General features: G+C 34.9%; 1 long non-coding RNA gene across 1 annotated transcript; it reads left to right on the top strand.

Moving 5' to 3' along the window:
• The first annotated feature begins 2 nt into the window (after nucleotides 1–2).
• LOC129928695 (uncharacterized) lies at nucleotides 3–9834 on the top strand. Its single transcript, XR_008780169.1, has 2 exons — nucleotides 3–4070; nucleotides 9343–9834. It is a non-coding gene; the product is annotated as an uncharacterized LOC129928695 (long non-coding RNA).
• The last annotated feature ends 17160 nt before the right edge of the window (nucleotides 9835–26994 follow it).

Here is a 26994-nt window from a genome sequence, read left to right on the forward strand (position 1 = left end):
GTAGATTTTTTAAAGTATTATGATATAGTTTCCCTTTCAGACCTTGTGGTCCAAAGGGCAAATGATGTAAAGTCATCTCTGTTTCTGTGGCCTACGGTTATGGTATAGCTATTTTAAATAGAACTTTCTATCTTTGAATGAATGCATAATAAAAAAAAAATAGGCAACATAAATTAGATAGAGCCGCATCAGTGCTTTACATTCTGACTCTGTTCTGGGCTATTCCCCATCCATTTCCATCCTGCCAACTTTCCTTCTTGGTCTGCAGGTTTGATCTATGTTTGTGTCACAGATTCCTTATTATATTTATAATAATAACTCTATAGAATCTACCTTAGTTCTCGATACGTCTAGGTGTCCCTGGTTCAGTTCTAGTTAATGAAATAAAACAATGAAAGCACTAGATCAAACACATAAACTTTAATCAGCTTTACTGCATATCACACACGCTGGTCTCTGTCTAACAACCAACACACTTCCAGTCATTCGCGCAGATTGTAAAAATATATTATACATACATAAACACATTCATCCATGACATCTCGCCCCTCCTAAAATTATAATCGATTTTTACAAAGATTACTAAATAAAATGATTATAAAACAAATATCAAACATTACACCACAATACAACAAAAATGTTCGTTCGATAGGCCACAAATGCTCTGAATATGCCACACAGGCGTTTATGTATCCAAACAAACTTGAACATAGTCACACAGACTTTAATGTAGTCACACAGACTTTAATGTAGTCACACAGACTGCAATGTAATAGGCACACAGTCTATAGTTAAGACACACAGTCTTAGAAGATGAAGACACACAGTCTTAAAAGATGAAGACACACAGTCTTAAAAGCTGAAGACACACAGTCTTAAAAGATGAAGACACACAGTCTTAAAAGATGAAGACACACAGTCTTAAAAGATGAAGACACAAAGTCTTAGTTGTAGACAGAAAGTCTACCATCAAGCAACAAAGTCTAAACTGTTGAAGACACAAAGTCTTCGATGAAGCAACACATGCTTGTGAGAAGCCACGTAGGCTTATATCTATGATAAGCGTGGCAGAATGTCCGCTATGACGTTTCCTTTACCTGGAATATGCTGCACTTCGAACTGAAAGTCCTGAAGCATCAGGGGCCCAGCAAGTTACCCTGGAATTCACCGACTTGTGTTTAAACAGCGTAAGGGTGCGTGATCTGTGCGCAGTACGAATGTTCTGCCCAATAGATATCTGGCCAACTTGGTTACTGCCCAAACAACTGCCAAGCACTCTCTTTCTACTGTGCTGTATCTTTGTTCGTGCTGTCCCCATATGACCCACAAAAGGTGAGTCATGACCTAACTCCAAAATTCTTTATCTTTCGGCGGCAGGGATGACTAGCTGTAGTTTCTCTTTGTTATCTTGTCTCATCAGAAGTCCATTTTTCACTTTAAATTTACTGGTGGGACGCTTTGCCAATTCAAAAAGTTTAACCAATGTTTGGTCCTCCTTTTGTTTCAATGCATAACTGGATGTTAATTCTGATTCTGGCTGTTCAATCTATGTAGGATCGGTTGTCCCATGTTTTCTATTACACCAGATTGAGATCTAGACATTGCTCACCTTTGCCACTTGTAGATATCTGTGATGGTAGGCTCAGTTATGCCAGTCACGTTTCCTAGAATCAAGTCAGCTGCAGGCCTCTCCAACACACATGCTTCAACTTTTCCAGATAAAAATGGCGTATCAATGTCAATGACAGCTGTGGGATATTCTTCAATTGTTCCTCCAAATGTCATACATTAGACTTTCTTACCCGTCAAGTGGTGAGGGTGCACATGTAGTCTCTTCACTCCAATTGTGGTCGCTCCTGTGTCTCTTGTTAGACACCTTATTTATATAGGTTAGTTATTTTAGTTATTTAGCGACGCACCATAGTAGACGCATATTGAACGGGACTAGTGACGTTTGGGATATGTTGGGTTAGAGACCGGAAAATCAGTTAGCGTTAGAACATTCCAGGGTAACGACGTGTTTAGTGACAGAGACTTCTACTGTGGCCTTTTATCATAATAAATATATATTAACTTGTTCATCATCGTTGACTACATCTCTTCACCTGTTACAATCGATGTGCCAGTTCTTGTTTGTGTTGTTGGTCAACTACACGTAATACACCCGAACAATTACACCCAAACGATTGCAGAGTAATTGGTTGACTTCAAGACAGCCTGAACTAGCAACATCACAGTGGCGACCCCGAACCTCGAAGCCGAACCTCGAAGCCGAACATCGTACCGGACCTCGAAGCAGAACGTTTACTCAGGTGAGGGTCGTGCACTCGAAGATATAAGATTTCATCGGAGTACGGCTGAACACAGCAGTATCGCAGGGTGACTTTGTTCTAGATCTACATACAGTCGTCGTCTGTTTGATCGCACGTTCAACGAGCCGTTAACTCAGGGTGACCTTCGTCAGGACCGTAATCATCGCAACGCCTGATCTTCATATGCTGAACCGACCTACAACCAGAGAAACCGTTCATTCATAACGGGTGAGAGATCGTTAGTGAACCTGTTGGACATATTTTTTTTCTTCGTCATAGGAGCCACGTCGAGTATCAAGTTTTACCTCGTCAGTTTCGAGAAGGACAGTTTGCCCGCTGTCAGAAGTATTGTGAGTACTACAAGTTTGGTAGCTAACTAAATCGAAATCGCTCTGTCGTCTTACCCTTGGAGAGATTCTTGTGGAGCAGTTTGCTCATTGAACCGGTTGCTTGCCACGTTTATAACGGTCACTGTGTTTAACCTTTGGAAGGTTAGTGAAGTAATATTTAACAGTACTGAACATTGATATATCTAGTATTCGTCGGTCTAGACCATACCTAGACTTGTTAGCAGTGAAGTTGTGGAAACAGCTACATTCACTTAATTTCGTTGAAAACCGTTAATCGTCTAACGGAACATCGTCGGAGGTGACCTTGGTTTCACCTAGTCTGCATTGGACAGTTTGGTCTAATGAAGCAGAGTACAACAGCAAACTTCGTCGTACTACCAGAGTAGCAGCAGAAGCAGTGAACTATTTTAGAGAACCGTTATTCGTCAGCCCAGATCAAGTCATCGTCAAGAAAGTCGTTATTCGTCAGCCCAGATCAAGTCATCGTCAAGAAATTCGTTATTCGTCAGTCGTCCAGATCAAGTTGCCGTCAAGAGACTGTTATTTGTCAGTAGTCGTCTACACAAGTCAAGTCATCGCCAGAAGAACCGTTAACCTATTCGTCAGTAACTGTGTACACAAAGTCGTCGGAACTACACATACGGTCATCAACAGTCGTCGAAGAAACTGGAACATTTTGCTGTGGCATATCAGGACATCTGTGGCATTACGTGGGATACTGGTAGCACCGGAGAACAGAGTCAGAACTGGAAGAGAGGCAGTGGAATTTGTTGTGATCTAACATATTCGGGAGTCCGAACAAAGGGATCTTTCTTATCAAAAGCTAAGTGCCATTTTTCTTATTAGTATATGTTTAGATTGCCCTTAGAAATAGATTTTGTCTAAATTTGGTACGTTAGCCTGAGTAAAATCAGGTGGTGCGCCTTAAAACCCGTCGGGGTAGAAGACGTAATTTAGATGAAAAGCTATATTATACATTTAGGATTGTAATTTGTTTTGTTTGTGTAAACGTCATATCCGTTGTTGCCTGGTTACTTCGTGACGTTATCATTGTGTGCCATATTGTCACATCCCAACCCATAGTGATAGTCTCATTTAATTATTTCATTTGTTTATATTATTTTAAATTATTTATTTTTATTAATTTAATTAGATCTGTAATTTTTTTTCACTTAATGATAGAAAGTGCGGGTAGGATTCTTTTACTGTGAATCAGACTAAAATAATTTTAGTTTGAGCGGTTAAAATCAAATATGATTTTGCCATGAGAATAATGCCGAAACTGGCTATGTAGTCAAACACTATCGTCTGGCTAAATTTAGATCTGCAAATTGTTGTACATCTCTTTGGTACAATTTGAGTATCTAGACTCTAATTTAAAATATTATTAATTGGAAGATGAATGAAGGTAGTACATTCTAGATATATATATCTTGTTGAAGATATATTTGACATTGTATAAACATATTTGTTTTATACGGTTAAATAGAACCATAATCTACTCTAGATCTAGACTCTAGACAGTCTTTGAATTTACTCTAAACACTTCACTGTGACTTCAGTCATACCAGATTTTAAAATTGATCATAGTTATTCATACTAGATCTAAAAGTCATAGTGCTCTTGATAACTAGATCTAAATAGTATTATTATACATACTATAATATACTAGATTTAAATTTGTGTGTAATACTGGACCTAATATACAGATTTGAATATAACCATAATAACTCAGACTAGATTTACACATTTACTAAATCTATAGATAGAGACATAACACTTAAAACTTGTATAAAAGTGTGTAAAAATATAAAATAAGTTTAAAGTATAGCCATAACCAATATAGGCTAAGTAAAAATATATATAAAATATAAAATACAATGGCTACATCATCATATGTGGACCTTAAGGAGGTTAAGGAAACAGCTATGCAGGATGGAAAGGCCATGGAGTTAAAAGGAAAGGACTTAGCAGCTTATGTACAGCAGGTGGTGAGGGAAGAAGTAGATAGACAAGAAAGGATCAGAAAGGAAGAATATGAGAAGCAAAAAGAGGACCAAGAAAGGCAAGACAAAGAAAGAGAAAAAATTAGAGAACATGAAGCTAAAATGGAGAAGATGAGACTGGATGCAGCACAAGCCAGAACTCAAGCTGAACAAGGAAATAACACAAATAACTCAAATAATTATACCACTCAAAGAGACAACCCTAATTCGCAGACATGGCTAAAGAGAAAAATACAAAGTTTTGATGAACAGAAGGATGACATTGGTGATTTTTTGAAAAGATATGAGGCAAAAATGTCTACATTTAATATGCCTGAAGAAGAATGGTCTGAAATACTGATAGACTTTGTTCATGGTCAAGCTCTAACAATATGCCAAAATCATGACCATCATATTGATGATAGCTATCAAGTTTTAAAAAGAGAATTATTGAATGCCTATGGTCATAATGCTACAACTTTTAGAAAGAAATATTTTGACAATATACCATCATTAGAAATAGAACCCCAAACTACCATTAATATGGAAAAGGATTTTTTCAATAAGTGGGTAAAATTAGAAAAAGTGAATAACTCTTATGAAGGATTAAAAAATTTTATTCTAGTGGACAACTTTGTAAATAAATGTGATCCTCAATTACAATCTTTTATTAGAGAAAGAAACCCCAAAACTATAGATGAAATAACAGAGATAATGAGAGTATACAAAAATGCCTATCCAAATAAACCATTTTCTGATAGGGATAAGAGCAAAGTAGATTTAATAGGATACACCAAAGAAAATGTTGATAGAAGTAGAAATAGAAACAGATCAAATAGTGGAAATAGAAAATATAGTGAAATAACTTGTTTTAAATGTCAAGGAAAAGGTCATATAGCAGCTAACTGTAGAAGAGGGAATAGCAGGTCTGGAAGTAGAAATAGATACAATGAACAAAATAACAGTAGATATAGGAGTAGAGATAGGAATGACAGGGGAAATTATAGAAATAGGAGTTACAGTAGGGAATACAAAAGTAAAGGTACAGATAGGATATATTTCATGGAAGGAAATAGGAACAATTTTGCAGTGTACCCAGGGTTTGTAGATAGAATTCCGGTGGAATTAATCAGAGATTCAGGTTGCAACACCTTGGCAGTAAAAACTAAATTTGTCAAACCTCATTGGTATAAAGGGTTTACTAAGAAAGTAGAATTAGCAGATGGCACCGTAAGGGAATTTAAAGCTATAAGGGTGTACATTGAAACTCCATTTTTCACTGGTTATTGTGATGGCATTGCAATACCAGAAATGAGATATGATATGTTAGTAGGAAACATAAAAGGAGTTAAAGAATGTTCAAGAAAAGAATTAGAAGACTGGCAAAACAAATACAAAAACATAAGACAAAATCATGAAAACATAGAAACACAAAATATAACAAGTATGGTAATAACAAGATCAATGAATAAACAAGATGAGAAACATGAAAATACAATAAATGTAATAAGTAAGGATGAAGAAAAAGAAACCAGTAATGTAATACAAATAGAAAATACAGATGTTAAGGAAAGAGAGATAGAAAATGAAACACAAAATAGTCTTGAAACACAAATATCTCAAAGTGAAAAAGAAACAACACCCACATTTGCATTAGAACAAATGAATGACAATATTATTGGGAAAATTTATTCAAGAATATTAGATAAAAACAATAATAATCCAATGGAGAAATTTTGTATAGAGAATAAAATATTGTTTAGACAAACAAGTAATGATAACAAGAAAATAAAACAACTTGTCTTACCACAGAAATATTGGAAAGATGTTTTAATCATGACACATGATAATAATTTAGCAGCACATAGGGGAGTAAAGAAATGTTATAGGAATTTGTCAAAACAAGTATTTTGGCCCAAAATGAAAGCAACAATAAACAAATACATAAACTCATGTGACATATGTCAAAAGAGATCTAACAAAAGCCTAGTGAATAAAGCACCTATTCAAGAAATGGATGAACCTACAGCACCATTTCAGAAAGTATCTATTGATTTAATAGGTCCTTTAATTCAAACTGAAAATAATAACAAATACATTCTAACAGTAATAGACATGTTTAGTAGATACCCAGAGGCAATCCCATTATCAAATACAAGTGCAGAAAATATCATTAATGCCATAACTCAAAAAGTAATTACAAGACATGGTATACCTAAAATTATATTGAGTGATCAGGGATCTCAGTTTAAGTCAGAACAATTTAAGAAATGGACTAAACAATACAATATACAACACATATACTCTTCAGACAGTAACGGTTTATGTGAACGATATGGTGGATCATTAAAAAGATCACTAACAAAGATAATTCAGAATAATCAGAATAAGTGGGATCATTACATTAACTATGTACTATTTGCTCATAGAAACAACATCCATGAAGCAACACAATTTTCACCATATGAAATAATACATGGAAGAAAACCTAGAGATGAATTAGATGTTTTCAAAGAAAATCTAATAGACAATGAGAATAAATTAAATAATGACAGTGAAACAACAATCACAACAGAATTGAAAGAAATATGGACTCAAGCATATAACAACAATAAGAAGTACAAACAAAGTGCTCATGAGAATATAAATAAGAAAAGACAATTGAAAACACTAGAAGTAGGAAACAATGTATTAATATTGATAAATGACCTGAAAAATAAAATTGGTAAACAATGGAAAGGTCCATTTAAAGTGATAAAACAAATTAATGATGTGAATTATCAAATTGAAATAAATGGGAAAATTAAAACATATCACATAAATAATTTGAAACTGTATCATGATAGAGAAGATGAGTTAATACAAAACATTCAGGAGGAAATAGAAAATAAATTTTCAGAAAGAGAAGAATGCTTGATGATAATAACAAATGAAAATCATAATGAAAATGATATTAAGGAAATACCTGTAATAGAAACAAAAGAGAATCAAACTTGGCAAAAGATTAATCTTAATAATCTAACTAAGGAAAAGTCAAAAGATATAACTAAAATAATACAGGAATACAAAGAAATTTTTTCCAGCATACCAGGAAAAACTAATATTATTAAACATGACATTAAAGTAACAGACACAAAACCTATCAAGCTTAAGCCATATAGAATACCGCTACATTTACAAGACAAAGTAAAGAAAGAAATAGACAATTTACTAGAATCAGGTATAATTGAACCATCAACATCTCCTTATGCTTCACCAATTGTGATAGCCAAAAAGAAGAATGGAGATATAAGGTTATGTATTGATTATAGGAAACTTAACAACATCACAGAATTTGACCCATATCCAATGCCAAATATAGAGGATATTTTACATAAATTAAATGGAGCAAAATTTTTTACTAAATTGGATTTAACTAAAGGTTATTGGCAAATACCTTTAACAGAAAATGCAAAACCTTACACAGCATTTGTAACACCATATGGTATTTTTCAATGGAATTATATGAGTTTTGGATTAGTAAATGCACCTGCCACATTTAATAGAATGATGAACATGATAATTGGAAACAAAGAAAATGTTATTTGCTATTTAGATGACATATGTATTTTTAATAATAGTTGGGAGGAACATTTGGTAGATGTAAAAGAAGTATTCAAAATAATAAAAGAAAGTGGACTTACAATTCAAGCAGAAAAAGTAGAAATAGGATTGGAAGAAATAATTTTCTTAGGACATAAAGTAAATAACAACATGATTAGCCCTATTGAAGATAACATAAAGAAAGTATTTAATATTGAAATACCTACAACAAAAAGACAAATTAAAAGCATATTGGGAATAGTAAATTATTACAGAAAGTTTATAAAGAACTTAGCAGAAATAGTGAATCCATTAAATGACTTACTTAAAAAAGGAAAACCTCAAAAAGTAGTTTGTAATGAGGAATGTGTGAAAGCTATTGACAGAATTAAAGATGTTTTTAGTCATGAACTAATATTAAGACTACCTGATAAAGACAAAATATTTTATGTCACAACTGATGCATCTGGTAATGCTATTGGTGGTTGTTTAATGCAGAACTATGATAACTTACATCCTATATTATATGTAAGTAGAAAATTGTCAGAGGCAGAAAAAAAATATAGTGTCATTGAAAGAGAAGCCTTAGCTGTAATATGGGTAATTACTAAGCTAGAGAGCTATTTAATAGGAAGGAAATTCATTTTATTAACTGATCATAAACCTATTCAGTATATACAGCAAAAGAGCATGAAAAACAGTCGTGTTTATAGATGGTTCTTAGCACTACAGGAATATAAATTTGAAGTGAAAGCTATTAGTGGATCTATGAATATTGTAGCTGATCTATTGTCTAGAATGACATTGAAATGAAATAAGTTTGTAAATAAACTATGATTATATTGATTATGTAATATATATTAATATATTGACACCATTTATATGTTATGAAAAAGGGAGATAAGTAAAGTTGATGTTAAGCATTTAAAAGTAAGTATGGATATTTTTTTTTGTGTGAATCATTTCATATATCATTGACGAAAGTTAGTTCTATGGAAAAGGGTGAGTATAAAAGAAAAATGGACAAAAGCGTATAAAAGGGTGGTAAGAAAAAATGTATTGAATGTGTAAATAAAGTTTATAATTGTTTTTTGAAATATTGTATTTTATCAGATTACTGCCAGTGAAGAACATTTGAGATGTGTAGGACATGCCCATAAGATGCCACATTTTCCTCTATGATGAACTGTGTACTAAGGAGGATGATTTTGGAATGTTATGAACTGTTATGAACATTGACATGAATATGAGGAACTGTCAAGATGAAGATGTCAAGATGAAGATGTCAAGATTTTATGTTTGTGGTCTTCCCCTTAGATTGAAAATGCCCTTGTAAGACTTGACAGTAGTGGAAAAATATTGACATATTTTTTTTCAAGGGGGGGAGGAATCTGTTAGACACCTTATTTATATAGGTTAGTTATTTTAGTTATTTAGCGACGCACCATAGTAGACGCATATTGAACGGGACTAGTGACGTTTGGGATATGTTGGGTTAGAGACCGGAAAATCAGTTAGCGTTAGAACATTCCAGGGTAACGACGTGTTTAGTGACAGAGACTTCTACTGTGGCCTTTTATCATAATAAATATATATTAACTTGTTCATCATCGTTGACTACATCTCTTCACCTGTTACAATCGATGTGCCAGTTCTTGTTTGTGTTGTTGGTCAACTACACGTAATACACCCGAACAATTACACCCAAACGATTGCAGAGTAATTGGTTGACTTCAAGACAGCCTGAACTAGCAACATCACACTCTCAAGACCCAAATAGATTTCTTCCCAACGAATCCAGGATACATTTTTAATTTCCCGGCGTCACAAGTTACAGCTCCAGCCATCTGGATCTGATCAGATTCATGGAGTTGTTCACCATGTTGATAGTCTATGCAAACTTACGCATTGTATGGATGTCCAGTTGGTCTTCCCCTGTTGCTGGTTTTAAACTCCTGACTTCTGCTTGAACCCATAGTCTCATTTCGTCTTAAGGGGCTTTTGTTTCTACATTGGACTGCTAAATGACCCGTTTTGAAACACTTAAAACATTTTCTTTTTTCACCAACACTTCTTTTCTGCAGACGGTCCTGTCTCCATTCTTGTTTAAATCGACTTCTGTTATCATTAGTCTTTGCAGCAAATTGTCTTCTCTGGATGTGCAGTAATATAGTGCTGACACAACTTGACTGCTGTTGGCACATCTTTCGGTTTCCTTTCATGTAGAAAAGCCACTAACTGAGGATTGCAAAATGTGAGGATCTTGTCTCTGATGAAAAGATCAATGAGACCTTCGAATGTCTTTTTAGTATTAGACAATTCTACCCAACGCATTAAGTATCTTCTAATGTCCTCAACAAATTCATGAAATGGCTGGTTTCTCTCTGGTTTAGCTTTATGGAACTTCTCTCTATACCCATCATCTGTCAAGTTGTATCTTTTCATTAATACTTCTTTCACCTTGTCATATTCCTCTAAATCTTTCTTAGAAAAGTTGATACAAGCTTGCAGTGCCTTTCCCTGTGACAATGTGTATAGATGACTTCCCCACTGAGTTTTAGGTCTTTCTGTAGCTTGAGCATGTACTTCAAATCTCGCCAAATATGCATCCATTTGATCCACGTTCTCATTAAAAGGTGGCAACTTTGGCTTCCATACAGGTTTTATATGCTCTTTAAGTTCTCCTTTCGTCTCCCTAAGCTCCAACTCTCTGACTCTCAATCTGTGTATTTCTACCTCAGCTTCTTTCTCTTTAGCTCTCTCCACCGCCTCTCTTTCTTTAGCTCTTTCTTCTCTCTCTTTAACACGTTCTTCACGCTCTCTGTCTTCTCTTTCTTTTTCTTTCTTTTCCAGCTTGACTTCTCTTTCTTTCACCCACTCCTGTAGAGCTGTCCCACACAATCTCATCTCTTTTCCAGCAGCTATTAACTGTGTTAATCTCTCTGACATTTTGTTTATATCTCGAGTATACAATATACACAACACAAATAGTTTTATCACTGTGTTTGACCTGGTTTCGTCTCGGCTGATTGACTTAGTTTTTTTTCCCGCCATTGCACATGAGCGCACACTCTTCACGACTTCACAGCCTTCTTTGTCCTTGACCTTTTAACAATGGCGAACCGCAGTTCTGCCTAATGTCTTCCAAGACTAAGTCAAGACACTAGATAAACGAGCCTCCAAATATGTCACAGATTCCTTATTATATTTATAATAATAACTCTATAGAATCTACCTTAGTTCTCAATACGTCTAGCTGTCCCTGGTTCAATTCTAGTTAACGAAATAAAACAATGAAACCACTAGATCAAACACATAAACTAGATTATACATACATACACACATTCATCCGTGACAGTTTGCATGGGTCTACCAGACTTTCTCTTCCTCTCTGGGTTCCAGTCCAGTCTTGCAATGTTGTCTACTGTTCTTCCCAGTGTGTGCCCAATGCATCCCCATGTGCATCATTTGATTTCTTGTTCTATCTCTGTTTACTTTTTTGTTTCCCATAGGCTGTAGTTTGATATTTTGGCTCAATGAATAAGGTTTATACTGTAATAATTTCAGTATTCTTCTCAAAAGATTGGCTGATTGTTAAAGGGCTTGGTTTCTGAATCTAAGGGTCTTGGGTTCAAAGACTGGGATGGAATTTCTAGAATGACCCCTAGCCCTAATACGTACCTGACATTTGTTGTTGAAAGTAAAGGTGGCAGGTCATTGTGCTTTGCACATGACACTCTTGCTAGACAATGTTGACAGAAAGTGTTATGTGTACTCCTCAAAAGTTTTATATGAAATAATTTGTTTTTTAAACAAAGCTAGACATTAAATTTCAGTTGTGATTGATTTCAGCCCACCGACACAAGGGACATACTTTTAGACTTAGATCCTCCCCCTCTGGCACATTGGGTAGCAAGCTGTCTCCAAAAAGATCTGTCATTGGCAGAAGCCTCTTCCCTCATACTTATAGAAATATAAAAATATGCTGACTTCTAGAAAAGAGAAAAATGGAAAGACAAACTAAACTTTGTCAATGTATTTAAAAAAAAACAATGTTGAACCAGCTAATAGTTTATGATGAGAAATGTCATCAGCCAGCCACCTTGGCATCAGTACCAAGATTGACTGCTATCCAAAAAACTGCCAAACCAAATGTTAGGCACTATCATCTTTGTCTTGTAGATGGCATTCAAAGAGGATGCAGTTTAAAGTTTCATAAGGGTAGCTGACAAGACATTAATGGGGAAGTGGGGACTCAAGATATGGATACCATCATTTATATTTATTTAACTTCTGCATTATACTTTTTATATTTTGCATTTTAAAATGTAATTTTTATTTTTATTTTATCATTATTTTTTTTTAGATCAAAGGAATGTACATGCTGCTGATATAGAACAAGTATCTGACTGCTTCCAGATCAGTGTTCTTAGTTCCGCTAATGATCTACTATTGCACGATAAATAAGCAAAGTCCTGAAAAGCCTGCAGAATCTGGGAGCACACTTTAGTTAATAAGCATGGTGTCATATGGCCTGCACAATGATCAACAGTTAGCAGTAATGACATACTTCAATGAACCAGTCCTACTTACGCCAAGATGACAATGTCTTTTTTAGTACTGTATTGTATATTATTTTACACCTTAATTGGTCACTGTAAAAAAAAAAACTAAGTAAAATATTTTTAAAGGTATAGCGAGTATAATTTATTTTTTTAGAATCCAATGTAGATAGTTTGTTTTTTAGGTGTTATTATTAATAGTAGTAATAGTGTTATGAAATAAAAACTAAAGAATTATGTTAAGACATATTTTATATGGAAGCTCTTTAATAGCATTCAACAAATTACATAATCTACTAGTAGCAAATAATGGCCTACCATTATCTCTAATATAAAAAACAAAAATGATAAAAAATACCTTTTAATATTAATAGCATTGTAACTAACTAAAAAGCAATTAAACTATTATTGAAAACACAACAACAGTATTGACCATCACTGTATCCATAATAACAGTAATGGTCGGTTGTACTTTTTGTTATGGCTGCTCTCGTGCTATGATATTTTGAAGTGATACCCAGATGTAGTGCCATCCGGACACAATGTGTGATTGTTATCCTGGTCAGAGCTCATTGAATATTAGGAGCATTTTTGGCACATAGCTTACAAATATTTTTTTTTCAATTTCGACCCTTACAATGTGTGATGCACACAGGTTCTTGTTGAAACAATGCGGTCATGGAGATTATTGTAGTCAACTGCATTGAGTTTATCATAGTGTGCATCTTCAAAATCGACACTAGCGGCTGGGAAAAAGGTGGCACTGGATAGATCCACATGGAGAGAGAGCATAAAGGAAGGGTCTCCGATTGCAGATGCCATACACAACAGCAGCAGGAAGAAAGGTGACAATGCAATGGTGGCTGGTGATTACATGTGACCACAGCTGTGTATCAATTGGCCTCATTAGCCACACAAGAAGTTGCAAAGGGAAAATATCTTTTCTCGAGAGGTAAAATGCCACAGACATGAAATCTTCAGGCAGCATCTAGATCTAATTGATGTTGTCAGCATTAGAATATATGTAGTAAATTTAAAGGCTGTTATGGTTATTTTTCTTTCAGCAGCACTTGCAGGTAGTATTATTGGAGTTTCAGAAGTTGTTGATCTAGTTGTATTCAAAACAGGGCTGCAATCAAGAAAAAGAAATACAAAATGTTAATAAAAGAAATAATTCATTTGTCTTAAAGTAAACATCTAAATATAATGTTCTTTACAAATCTATTGTTTATGTGTGAAGAGTGTTGAAATTTTTACAAGTCTATAGATTGCATCTTAAGAATCATGTAATAATAATCAGATTAGAAAAGTCTAGATTTAGAATTAATAAATAGAGATATAGAATCTAGATCTAGCAAGACCAGCAAGTGAAATGTAGGATACTAAACAAAAAAAGTTCAAGTCAGTTTTTAGTCAGTACAACATGGGTCATACTCTAGAAAATAGATCTAAGCCTAGATTCGACTAAATACCTAATCTAGGCAAAAGACAGAGAGGAATGGAGAAAGACGTTCGACGAATCTTTCATGGTGCCCCAACGGTCCATTAGACTAAGTGTAGTTCTTTAAAAACAATTGTTTATGCGTTAAGATAGTTGAAATTTGTTTACAAGTCTATAGATTGCATTTTAAGAATCATTTATTATAATAATAATCAAATTAGAAAAGTCTAGATTTAGAATTAATAAATAGAGATATAGAATCTAGATATAGCAAGTAAAAATGTATGATAGTAAACAAAAAAGCGAAGCAGCGAATAGGAAAACAAAATGTCACGAAATTTAGGAGGGACTGAACAAAAACAGTAAAAAAAAAAAAAAAAAACTTAGCGTACCAGCTGTAAAGGACCTCACAACTCGGCCAAAATTAAAACTGGCCAGTTCAGGTGTGTGGTCATTACTCGATGCACTTGTAACTAAAAGTGTTTATTCTACTTTGGCCGGCCACTTCGCAAAATGCCGGGGAATCCCTGGCCAATACCCAATTTGCGGATTCAAGTCTGTTAGGTATTTCTGTAACGATAATTTTCAGCTTGCTGCTTTTTCAAGAAAATGCCCTGCCCCCGTCATCTGTGTGTGTGTGTTTTACTGCAGTTTCATTGTTAGTGTTATTCCTCGGCTCGTGCGAAGCAGAACGTTGTGACACCGGACATTTTGGTGCTAAATGTATTTGAATCATTATACATTTTCATTTATTATGTCTTTTAAAAAATGATCCTTTTCAATGTTTTGTATGTTTTTGGACGCCTCCAAGCGAGAGTGTGGCGGAAATGGAATAAATCGCCCTGGCTGCCTACAAAGATCAGTGTCTATCAAGAACTTCGAAGAAGTGGTTCTCCCAACTCTTCTATAAAGATCGGAGAAATGGGTACTATACAGAAAGCAGATACTTCTTGAACGCTTTTCCCAATGACTTCTGCGCTCCTCCAGGAACATACGCTGGCAAGAGCAGTATTGTTCTTGTGAATGCGGTATGGACATGATAGAGGTATTGCTTATAATAGTTTGACAGCGACGCTGGGCAGGGCACGTATATCGTACGGGGGACGACCGTATGCCAAAGGCAATCTTTTGGTAAGACGAAAGATGGTTGGAGTCTTTGGAGCAATTATACAGCCATGCTTCACCCCATTCTTTACAGAGAAATAAGCTGATATGTCACCATTGTATCTGATTTGATTCTTTTGAGACTCATGCTGTTGGTTCAAAATAGTAACTTGGAAGGCATCCGATCCAAGATAGTATCCTACACACGGCATCGCGTACTCACTGTGCCAGATGTTTTGGTAGTTGATTCTAGTAGCAGTAGTTTTTGGTAGTAGATTCTATATTTATAGTAAATTTACAATAAAGTATAAAGGTCATTCATGCAAGAGATACCAAACATTGTATTGACCGGGTTTCTTAATGTGTTAGTTTGATTTTTACATGAATTGTTTCAGACACGGAAAAAAAAGTTTGACCTATTTTTAGTGAAAGTAGACGTGTTATCATTGCAGTTCATGCGCGCACATATTTCTTTTCGATCATTTACTTTTTGTATAGAAATATGCTTCAGTGAAGTTCAGATATTGGAATAATTAGATTCTTCAACAGATTGGATTATTATAATCATACGGGTATTACAGGCAAAGTTTGGATTATTTATTACGCAAAGGTAAGATTCTTTTTCTTAGAAGAAAAAAGAAATGACATGAACATCCAACTTCATGAAAAGATCTATTAAAAAATGTTGGCCTAAGTCCATATAAAAAAGACAACTTACAAATAATGAAAAAATAATAATACTGTATAAATGTCTCCGTCTCTCTTTCTATGTATAGGCCTATATAAAGCAATAAATATATTGTTGTAAACCTGGTGGTGACACAGATGGAGGTAGTGCTGTGTATTTTTAGCCTACCCAAATCGCCACTGTCCAGCGCAGGAAGAGCGGTCAACTGTGACCAGTGACAGTACTCGCCAGTTCGGCAACGACCTATGTGTAAATATTACGCACGCAAGTCACGGCGAAAGTGATCAACTGGAGTGGTCAAGAAGGTTCGAGTAGGCCAGTAGAGACACTATATAAGAGCGAGTGTGTTAGAAAGACTAATTATTACTTTTCTTGTATTTTAACGTAGATCTATATTATTAATTTATTAGTAGTTAAAAGTTAGGCAATCAATCACTGAGTACCGGCACCTATTTTTTTTTTATAAAAAAAAAGCCGTGATTCCTTCATTGTGAAATGCTTATTGTTCTATTATAGTACATTATTGACACGAGACATGAATTCGACAATTATTTGCATTACAAAGAGAGCAAAAGATTCTGACGATGGCATTGATTCTTACTTATAAATTACTGACGTCACTTCAAAAAAAAAAAGATGATGATTACATCTTACGCGTGTCAATCTAGTCATGCATGTTATCCTATGACTTAAATTCTGCCAAGTCATTGGTTTTCCTGACTCAAATAACCCATTCAATGCTCTAATAGCACAAGGAAAGCACTTACTTTTAAGTCTTCTATCCTAAAGGTTTCTAAATTTAGTGATTTTACAAAAGGTGTCTAATCAAATAAGAATATTCGTTTGCTATGAATCTCGCTGCTCTATTTTGTGTCTGTTACAGTTTGCTCACTTTCTTTGAGTTGGGGGTTCCAAACAGATGCATATATTCTACTATTCGCATACTATGAATAACAGCACAATAAACCACTTTTTTTAAAGCAAAACAAATCAAAGTCGATTAAAACTATTTTGTCATCTCAAAAAATTGAGAAACTATTTTAAGCTTACTTTATGTATCATCATTTGTAACTGTAAGTGTTCTTACATAGCTTATATCAATTCAGCCTATCTTAATGTTTTCTTGAGTTGATTGCTGAAACCTAACCCTTCCTGCCATAAATAGGCTTACTGCCTGTGGAAGTGTATTTTCAATGTACATTGACAATCATTGAGCGAAGGCTTAAGCTAAGCCAGAAACATAAAAATAGTGATATTTCTCAAATACAACATGCAGCCCTGATTGATAAACTGACAGTAGTCCAATTAGCTACTTTATATATATTTTACTGCTTCGATGCTATGTGTACTTTAACTGCAGCAATTTGAATGTTTCGTGTTTGCAATAGCTAGTGTGTTGTAATTTTTTGTTTTATCAGAGCATTCGGGTAATCAACCCTAGGGAAAAAAAATGTAACACTTTCATTCACATCCCCCCTCTCTCTGCCCTAGACTGAACACTAAAAGTTGGACAGTAAACCATTAATGTGTTGGATTGGTCAGATAGACCTAGCTTGTATAGTCGATGTCTCGATACGTCGACTAGTTGCTATATATGATGAAAAGACTGCCTTGTATTTTTCCTTGTGCGTAATACTAATAGCGTTGAGTTGTCTAGCGATCAAATAACACATCTGTCAATGAAAAATCTAGATCTGGGTGTAATAAAACGGTTGCCTGACCTAGAACACTACGCGGAGAGAGATGGTGACCAAGAAATGTATGGACAGTGAAAAATCACGGGCCTCAGCTCTGGAAGAAAAGCGTGCCATACGAAAAATGTCCAGCTCATCTAGATAGACCAATAAAGCGAAATAGGCCACCTGTTAATGCGTAAAATGTGGACTAGAGTGTCTCTCCACAATAGGGCTCTACAGTTATATACACGAAAAAGTGTTCTGCGAGATTAACCTTAGTCGTTGTACGACTGAATGAGGCCAACACTTTTACACAGGTCAAATGTGTCTTACCCCGCCCTATTTTTGAAAAATGGATCTAGCGTGCACCAGTTACGTGTGTGTAGGATTTTTGTAAATTTCAGATCTACTTGTGACTATTCTAATATAAGCTATTAATAATACCGCTCTAATATCGACTATAAGATAATTATTTATTATTAAACTGTATAATTATAACTGATTTAAAAAATAAAATACGCATTAAAAAAAAAACTTTGCGTCCCGAAAAAAAGACCACGCATTTCCCCTTTGTTAGCACCTCCTACCAGCACAGTTGACTACACAGTGGGACGGAGTAAAAAGTTGCCGTATTCCGCGTTAAAACGGCGCCTTCGACATACACGGAGGTCACGGTTAAAATGCACAGAACACCTTGTGATGTTTTTGCTAAATCGGAAGGCGTGTTTCACAGACTAACCAATCAAATCTTCCTAGGCTTTCAAGTTAGGCAGACTCTAGAAGCACGTGTAGTTGTTAATGTCTATTATTTGCGGCCAAAATTTTAGGTGATCATATTCAAATCATCATTGCTCATTACTTCAAATCACTACACCTTACAGTAGATTATAATTATATCTAGATACAATAGAGGCACATTCCTAGACCAAATTTCTACAAATGCTCCAGCTTCCCTAGTGATATTAGAGCATGGAATGGGTTGCAGAATAAATGCATGACGCATAGAGGTTTAAAAAAGACTAATCGTTTTTATCGCTATAACAATAGGTCTCGTTTTTTTATATGTTAATAAATTAATAATGAATCTAGTATCTATTTTATAATCAATATAATAGTAATTATATCCAAATACTATAGTTCTCTCTTTTTAAATTAGTTTAAAAGAAAGGGGGAGATATAGAATGTAGATATGGTATTTTAAAATTTCTTTGGGTGAGGGGAAGATACTATCAAGTAACAAATCTCAAGGCTCAATCCAATCACAGCCATCAGACCAACACACATTAGAGAAAGTTCATTAATAGCACAACACACAGGTGTATACCAGGCCATCTACACAGCCCCAAAACATTGCTCTAGTTTTATTGACAACAATGATGAGAGAAAAGGGGGAGGAGCCAATTATTGATCGGTCAAGCCGTTAATTAGGTCACACACTAAGCATGCTAGTACGTTGATGCTTTTTGTATGTGTGTGCAACAGACACTGAGCGTGCTCTAAGATACGTTGTTTTTTTTTGGTCAACTAGGTGGCTTGGAGAAGGCGGAATTTATCTAGAATCTAGATGTATAGGTAACACAGTTCACAAGCTATCATAGCTTTTTAGCCCCTTCCCCGGAAAAAATATTCAGTACTGACTTTGGGGCCTTTTTCTTTTGTCAGACTGTGTTATATATAGACTATAGAGATAATAGACTACATAGATTAAAGATACTTAGAGTAAGTTAGATCAGCGCATGTTTTGTTTTTAGGTCAACCAGGTAAATTGATGTGTCCTCGAATGCCTAGGGGAGGGCGGGATTATCTAGATCTATATACTTAATATAGACTATAATCTATACGTAGATCTAGATTATATAGATCTAGATCTCATTCTATAGTAGCCTTTACTATCATGCTATGATTTAAACGTATTTTAAAAAATCCTTTTCTTTTTCTTAGAAACAGGTTAGACTAGGCCTACTCACTGTTAGACCTAGATGGTAGACCCAGATTCTAGATCTATATAGACTAGACTGACTAGACAGTCTAATATTCTTATAATATAAGATCGATCTAATTATCTGATCTAGCTAGACTAGAATTGACTAGATCTGATCTGAATGGATTGTCAGGAAAAAAAAAAGGATTTAGTCGGCTTAGTGGCTTATACTGTAACTTTAGTTTGTTCTTTGTCTTAGTGAAGTAATACTAATAGTAAGGTACTAAGGTGTTCTTGTTTTAGTGTTAGTGTTATGGGTTGGTTGTAGTAGTAGAATATTGTAGATCTAGACTAGTTTATTGTAGTGTGTTTGTGTCTAGTAGATCTAGTATCTAGGTCTAGTATAGATTGTAGTGATTTAGTTAGATTTCAGTGATTCCCAAAGTGGTCTATATAGACCCCCAGGGGTCTACGAAGACCTCCAGGGGGTCCATGAAAGTGAAAAAGTAAATTGGGGGTCTATGAGATGTCCATGGGGGTCTACGGTGGTGGATTTCATTTAAGCAGGCCATGACTTTAATGTTCACACTCCATTAATGTAACTATTTCAAGCACGTATAAATAATTTGTAATTTAGTTCTAAATATTTGTCCTGCTATTGAAATGTAAAAATTGTTGTATTTAATTTCAATACTTATCTAAATAGTTACTTTTGTCTACATGTAACTAATGTTTAACAAAAAGAAATCTAGATTTTACATCATAGATTATTTATTTCCTTGGTTAAATAAGCGGTTGTCTAAGTGCCTTTTTATGACCATATGAAACCAATAACACTGAAGGATTATTTGAGACGATGCTACCCTCGTAAAAAAATAAAGGTGATAAAAAATTTCAAAAATAAAGTTCAGAATAAACCAACACAAGCTTTCTTCAACATTATATAGAAAAGATTTGTGAGTGTTTTATAAGATCTCTTTACCTATTGTCAAATATGGAAAACACTATAGATAAAACATTGATTTTACCAGCCATTGAAGTAGTTTTAAAAACTGTTTTACATAAACGTAAATCTGTTATCATGCAACAAATTTCTTTAAGAAACACTATAGTTCAAGGGCACATCGGTGGGATGAGCATTAAAGCTGCAAACTGCCTAATGGTCTTCTGCTCCATTTTTATCCACAGGGCTGACCCACGAAACCTTTCCCATGTTTGGGTATAGCTGCAAAGCAGCAGATTATTGAATTCTTTTTTCCTTTGGCTTGGTGGGCTGCAAGCCAAGGCTAATGAGTCCCTCCTGCCAAAGCTTACCGATTTAGGCGCCAGTAACTCATCTTTAACCCTTCTCATGTTAGTGAAAACAGCTCCGCGGGCCCAATATTTGAGCCAGATGTGAAAAATCAAGAAACACACTAGAAACTGCTCTTTTCGAAAACATTTTAAAATGATATTTAAGGCAAATTGATTAATTAATTAATATTTAATGTTTGAAGGACTACGTCATAGAACAAAAAATTTCTATATGAAACATAATAACCGTAATAACGAATGATGAACAAGCAAAAAAAAAACATCTCTAGTGTGTTTGGTGATTCCAGCAATACATATTTTTTTTTTTTTTTGGTTTAAATTTTATCAGTCAAAAAAGATAGATCTCTGCAACTTTTGAAATTACTTTTTCACTCTTCGACTCAATACAGTTATAAATTAGTTTTAAAAATGAGTTTATGAATCTGCAAAAATTGCAAAACAAGTTAAGCAGGGGGTCTACCGAAAACCAGAAAACATGGCAAGGGGTCTACGAGACAAAAAAGTTTGGGAACCACTGAGTTAGATAGTTGGTTTTATCAGTTTGTGTAGATAGTTGGTTTTATCAGTTTGTGTTAGATAGTTGGTTTGGTTAGTTTATTGGTGTTTGGTAGGGGCGTAGATTTAGAGGGTTTTAGTTAGTTTCTGGGTTCAGTTGTAGTGGTTAGTATATATATATTATATTTTATTATTGATTTATTTTTCATGTAAATAAAATATCGTTTAATTTTAGTATTTCAAGTAAAGTTTTTGTTCTTGCTTTCTTTTAGTTAGTTTAGTGTAGTCTAGTTGTCTGGTTACTTAGGCGACTCTAGCCCCTTGGTCGCAGACCGAGGTGCACAGATTGAGCCCACCCAGTAGCGCTAACATCTGTCTACTGTTATAAAATTTAATGTTGAGCAGAGAGAAAAGGTCTCTCTCGCGCCTCCTGACCTGCTCACATGTTAATTCACAGGACATCACAAACACATAATAACAATATGTCTTGAGCATAGGTTGTAGGAGGGGGGCGGGGACTTGGTTAGAAAATTCTCTTCTTTTCAATGTCAACATTCCTTCTCAGGCTAGTCTTTAACAGTGCACTCCTACTGCACTACTTGAATGGTGGTGTGCATGGCAGGGTTATAACTATATATAGATAATAATAAATAAAACATGATGATTGTTATTCTATACTGATTTATTTTCTTGCAAAAACAAAATAATTTTTTATAATAATAATAATAAAAGTCATGTGACCTTCACATTCCAATATTGTTTGCATAGTTTAAATTTGTTTAATTTTTTTTTCCCTATAGCCTGATGCCTACTTATGAACAGCTTATCCTGTTGAAGATGAGGAATATTATATTTGTAAGTCAGTCACACTTTTACTTTGTGTTGACAATGTTAATATATTACTGTAATATGCATGTCTGACTCATTCTAAGACAGGAGATCCAAACAGATCTTATAGCTCACTGTCTCTCTTTTGAATTTGCAAGTGTTATTCTGAGAAATGCTTATCTCAATTCAGTTGAAGGAACAAGTTGAAGTTGAAGAATCCAATGCATTTTATGTGTAAATTTAGTCATGAATGTTAATCAATGGCTTAAACTCTGCCAAGTCATTGGTTTTCCTGGCTGATTCATGCAGCCCATTCCATTCTCTAATGGCACTAGGAAGAAGAAGCACTTTTACAAATTTGTTACTACATCCTAAATAGCTTGTATCAACCAAGTCCAGCACCTGTCATGCTAATATAACTTAAACTGTTGTAAAGAATACCATAGTTAGTTCTTAAGTTTTATAGAGTCCTCTCAGGATTTTCCCTCAATCTCTTGTGGCTTGAAACTGCTGCAGCTTGTTTGGAATTGGGAGTACTAGATAAATATTCAATGGCTACAAATGCTAAAAGTTCACATAACTAAAAGATTGTTTATTGATGTTACTACTCAACTACTTTGTATTGTGTTTGAATGTCACTTACTTTCTGTCTCATGAAATACTGCATTCTTCCTTAATCTTTGGACTTATTATTATAATTACCTTCTATCTACTTAATATAGCCTGTAGTGTTGTGACTTTGACTCTTAATATTTTATGTAGATTCTGAGCCTACTGATCATTCAAGTCTTAAGATATACACCACATTTCAGAAGTAAGTTTTTAAACCCTTACTCTTGTATTTTAATTTGTGTAATCATTTCTATTGAAGTGTCAACACTCTTATTACAACCGTTCTTTCTGCTCCAACTTCTAGGCCTCAGTTTGTGGCTGGAATATTTCTTTTGGCTAGTTACCGGTTTCAAATTCCACCCCAAGTGTCATGTAAGTATTGACATTTAATGGTAACAATGTAACAGTTCAACAGACATGCACATTATAAGAGAACCATGTAAGAGAAGTATGTAATAGCTCTGTAAGAGAGATATATGATTAAGTGTTAGAGAAGTATGTGATAGCACTGTATTAGAGATATGTCTATGATTAAATGTAAGGGAAGTAATCATAATTTTCAAAATTATTTATTGACCATAAAATGTAAGAGCCCTAATGTCTGGTCTTTTGGAATTGTTGAGAAATGTAAACTGTTTGCTATTCTTTGTATATTATAGCATATTGTAGCATATCCTGTAGATATCAGCTGTACATTCCAAAAAGAGAAAAGTATATTCCCCTTTGCATATAGAACACATGCTCATAAACATAATTTTTTAATTTTTTTTTTTTTTTTTTTTTTTTTTTTTTTTAACCTAAAACAATTAAACTCCAAAATAAAAAATGTTTCTTTAAACTTAAATATTTTTATTTTTAAACTTAGGCAAAGTTATCACAGGCTATCAATACAATGGGACTTATCATGAAATAGGCAAAGGGAATCCCCAATGGCCACAAGTGAGTTAGTTCTAATATTGACACTACTAGTGACACCAGCATTAGTTTGATTTATTTTCTGCAAGTGTAAACTTACAAAAGTCTGCAAGTGTAAACTTACAGCGGTGTCATACAGCCAACCGGCATCTTATACCATTTCTTTGCAGATGACTCACAGTTATATGATTCATCAGTACCCTCAGAGGTGTCGCATCTGGCAGAGAAAATCAGTGGTACCGTTGCAAGGGTGAGCGATTGGATGGTTGAAAATAAACTCAAGATGAACGAAGACAAGACAGAAATAATTAAGATTGGCACTAGGAACAATGTCTCAAAAGTTGAAAGCACAGATTCTCTCTTTATCATGAACTGCCATGTTCCTTTTGTCCATGTAGTGCAGAATCTTGGGAGTTTTCTTCTACTCAACACTATCTTTCGACCCACACATAAGTCAGCTCTGCAAAGGTCTTTATCTGCAGCTGCACAGATTAGGCCAGATCCGACCATATTTAACAACGGAGTCAACAAAAACGCTAGCTGTGGCATTCATACTCTCCCGCCTGGACTACTGCAACGCCATGCTAGCAGGTATACCTGATGACAAAATAGCCAAGCTGCAATGTATACAGAACAACGCCACTAGAATAGTCCTTAAAAAAAACTAGACAAGATTCTACTACTACACTCTTGCGCACGCTCCATTGGCTTCCAGTGAAAGCGAGAATCGATTACAATGTCGCCACACTTTGTCATCAGTATATATATAACGATGAGATGCCCTTGTACCTTAGCGAACTGATTACTCCATATGTCCCCCAGAGAGCCCTGTGCTCAATGGACTCAACGCTTTTAATAGTGCCACGTTTCTCCCTCAAAAGCTACGGTCTGCGGGCTTTTTCAGGGCACGGACCAAAGGTTTGGAACTCACTCCCCATTGATCTCAGACAGACAACATGCTACACCACTTTTAAGAAGAACATTAAGACCTATATGTTTAAAACTTTTTTAGATTAACTGTCATTTTAGCTGTCATGTTTGTGTTTGTAATCTTATTACAGCGCCTTGGGCCTACATTTTGTTTGTTAACAGCACTTTATAAATAAAATTATTATTATTATTATCATTATTGAATAGCTTTGGTTCTAAGAAAGATCATTATGGCTGAAGAAGCTACTCTTACTTCTTTACCTAGTACATGAGGTTGAATTACTTTCTAGTCATAAATCTTAAAATACAAAGTTGCTTTTTTTTTTTTAAATATTCAACAAAAACCACTAAAAAAAATTGGATACTAAAAACAAAAAAATGAATCCACATATTAATTTGCTGCTTTTTTTTTTTTTGCAATAGCAGTTTTTTAGGTTATTTAACAAAAAATTATTGTTTAAAAAGTTTTCCTTTTTAGATCAATTTTTACATCTAAGCCTCATGTATTTAAAGAGGAGTTTCATTAGTCTACATTCTATTGGCCCACAATGATACTTCTTTAAAAATAAAGTTATCACATGTTTACAAATATAAATCCAAACCCTTTGAACAGTTTTAGTCTTAGTGGGAACTCCACAAATTTCTCTATTTTACTATTCCATTTTTCAACCAGTCTAAATTGATTCCATATCTGATAGTCTCAAAACATCTGGTAAAGAAAAGAAATAATGAGGATAAAACTCTTTCAGTTTTAAACCTTAAGTAAACACTTTTGGTCTAAGGATAATGACAGGAGCAATCAAAACAACACCCATAAGATGGAGGAAACCGCTGCCCTGATTTCTCTGGATGAAAGAAGAGAAATTAAAATTCTTTCCCAATTCACTAAATTGGAAACCTTGGAGAGGCACCCACTCAGAACAAAAATCCACAAAACTGGCACAAAAAACCGTCTCAAAAGGACCAATTTCATACAGGAATCTCTAAACCTAAAAAAGAAACACCAACTTGAAAAAATTACTCTGGAATCCTCGATACACTATAATGAATCTCCACCCTGGGACGAAAGCCCTCTTCCTACTATAAGGGACCATATTGAAAACATAAAAAGAAAATCTGATTACAGACCAACAGAGCTCAAGGAAATAGTGAACTGTTTTCTACATACCAATTACCCTAGCAATCAGTGGATCAGAGTTTACACGGATGGCTCATCCCATAAAGCCACCACACATGGAGGAGCTGGAATACTTATCGAATGGCCAGATGGAGGAAAACTAGAAAAATCCATTGCAACTGGAGAGCTCTCTGACAGTCACAGAGCAGAAAGGGAAGCACTAGCACTAGCTGCTAGCAAATCATCCAAGTTCCCCTCACAGTCAGATTGTCTTTCTAACAGACACGAAAACAACCCTCCAAAGCTTGCAAAACTCTGATTCCCCTTATATTAAAAACCTCAGAACAGCACTTATAAAGCTCAACAACAACAGCAAAATACAACTAGCAGGAAATGAGAAGGCTGACACACTCGCCAAGAGTGGGAGAACAAACTCACAAGTAAACTCTGCACTCTATCCAGAAGAAATGAAGAAATTAATTGTACATAAAATAAATGAGAAATGGACGAGCTCTCATCCAAATCACAAGAAAGATGACGCTTACTATAAGCTATCCCGACAAGACCAACGTCTAATCTTTCGACTCAGGACCGGACACAACAGAATGCGACAACACATGTTCCGGAAGCTCAAAATTGGAACCAGTGAAATCTGCCCATGTGGAGTATCACCAGAAAATGCTGACCACGTCCTCCAAAACTGCTCTCTCTACCAAGAGGCCCGTATAAGACATTGGCCCCAAATCACCCCAATAGAAAGAAAACTATATGGAGAGCTCCCTGATTTGGAAACCACTGCGCAGTTCATCTCATGTATTGGTCTAGTCATATGAACACTCCAACATAACAATGAGAATGATGAAGAAGAAGAAGAAAACACTTTTTTTTTTCTCAATTGTATTATTGTTGATTTTCAAAACATTTTTTTCTTTTAATCTTGTACAGGTCAACAGGAAATGATGAGTTGTTCACTTACTGATGATAATTTCTGATGCAGGTCAACAGGCAATGATGAGATGTGCAATTATTACATCATGTTCTACACAAATAGTTCTGTAGCTGACTCATCAGAAGATTGTAAATTCAATGAACTTACACCACTGACAGGAGATAACTTTCCCAAAGATGTTAGTGTTCCACTTCCACCCAATCCAGCTCTTGA

This window comes from Biomphalaria glabrata, chromosome 10 (assembly GCF_947242115.1).
Source record: "Biomphalaria glabrata chromosome 10, xgBioGlab47.1, whole genome shotgun sequence".
Taxonomy (NCBI): domain Eukaryota; kingdom Metazoa; phylum Mollusca; class Gastropoda; family Planorbidae; genus Biomphalaria; species Biomphalaria glabrata.